This window comes from Austrofundulus limnaeus, unplaced genomic scaffold, assembly GCF_001266775.1.
Source record: "Austrofundulus limnaeus strain Quisiro unplaced genomic scaffold, Austrofundulus_limnaeus-1.0 Scaffold120, whole genome shotgun sequence".
Taxonomy (NCBI): domain Eukaryota; kingdom Metazoa; phylum Chordata; class Actinopteri; order Cyprinodontiformes; family Rivulidae; genus Austrofundulus; species Austrofundulus limnaeus.
In genome coordinates, this window is record NW_013952522.1 from 141,860 (window position 1) to 143,635 (window position 1,776).

Here is a 1,776-nt window from a genome sequence, read left to right on the forward strand (position 1 = left end):
ACTTAAGCTCTGAAACAGAATTCAGGTGTTTGCGTTCACTAATAAAGTATCAGAAACTCAGGGAGGATGTCAATGTTTTTAACAGTAGGAGAGGAAAACAAACTCATGGAGACTGAGTAAAGTAGAATATATATTTATTTACAACCGAGGGGAAAGATCTGGTCTGGTGATGACTGAGAGGAGCGTTTCGAAGCAGGTTACAGTGTAGCAGCTGAGGGGCCAGGTTCACAGGAAGGTGAGCATCCAGGTGACTGTCTACAGTATATTTACTGTAGCAGATCTCGAGAGGGAGCAGGAATCCAGAATTCGGCTGAGTGTCTCTCTTTACTGGTGCTGACCCACGAGAGGAACTTCAGAGAAACAGGAGGAGATACTGGAGATGAGTAAAACAAACAGAAGTGTAAACTTCAAACAGGGAAACAGTTCTCTGGAAGCAGAACAAACAGATCATGTGATCCAGCAAAGATCAGATGATTGGAGCAGGCTTTTAAAACCCAGTGCTGATGAGGAGGGAGATGAGCTGCAGCTGATCAGCCAACACACATCACACCTATTCATAAACTCTAAATAAATTTACCAAGCAAACAATAAAATCTCAGCTGAAACAGGCTTTTTATAATAAATGTGAAACAATATCTTAAACAAATAAATTAACATTCATAAAATATAAATACTGCTTATTACCTGATGACACCTGTAGCTTCAACCTTTACAAATAAAATAACATTTTTCCCAATCTTCAAATAAAAATAATTACTCTCATAAAAACAAACATAAGCTGCACATTTTCATACCTCCTGCCTTCCAAGTGTGCTGATTTAATGTTGGAAATCATCTTCTCTTGCTAGCATGCTATCTCATTTCACACATCTTACCCTGTGCTTCAGTTTCAGCTGACATGTGCTCATGACATTAAGCTAGGAGCGGAGGGAACAAGATAAACCGGAAACAAATATACGCTAAAAAATAAAGATATAAGAAATAAGTACTTTTTCTTTACCTGCAAGTGGAAGTTTAAAAAAAGGTGCCAGGCAGAAGAAGTCCACATCATTCCTCCTATTATTCCTCATATTTTTGTTTTTCCTTCCATGGATGAGTGAATGAAGTACATAAGAAAAATGAACAGTTTCCCTGGACGGGGCTGTAGCGGGGGTCACGTGACTGAAATGATCCAATAGCAACACAACACAGTTATATATCTGAGTAGAAGTGCAGGCACAACAGCCGAACCCATCTGTTCTCTGATTGGATGTTAAATCTATGATTGACAAGACATTGACCAATCAGCTGGAGGCAGAGAAACGGGGTCAGAATTCATACTTGTAAAGTGAAACTCATGCAAGTTTTGAACTTGAGCAGAGAGATTTACATGCAGTTTTTTGCTTTGTACCTGTAAACAGACCTTAACAAAAAAGACTAACTTGTGTAAATATTTTTTACAAATACAAATCTTATTTTTACAAATACAAATTTAATTTTTACAAATACAAATCTTATTTTTACAGATACAAATTTTATTTTTACAGATACAACTCTATTTTACACACACATGTTCCCATTTCCATATCCAAAAGTTACAAATCTTAATCTACAAGTACAAAGTCTGATTTATGAGTACAAAATACATAAGACTAATATTTGTTCCCATAGAGGGGCGCTGCTTCAGAACTGCTGCTTCAGAACCGGTTACTGGGTCAGAACAATGTTTTAGTCAAACAGAACCAACAAGAATGAAACAAAAAGTAAAGAATTTGAGAAATAAATAAATGCTAAATG

The 1,776-nt window shown here is 36.7% G+C and overlaps 1 long non-coding RNA gene across 1 annotated transcript; it reads right to left on the reverse strand.

Moving 5' to 3' along the window:
- Window positions 1-117: 117 nt before the first annotated feature.
- Window positions 118-1,270, reverse strand: LOC106522042 (uncharacterized). Its single transcript, XR_001310740.1, has 2 exons — window positions 1,001-1,270; window positions 118-373 (listed from the first exon to the last, which is right to left on the reverse strand). It is a non-coding gene; the product is annotated as an uncharacterized LOC106522042 (long non-coding RNA).
- Window positions 1,271-1,776: the final 506 nt, after the last annotated feature.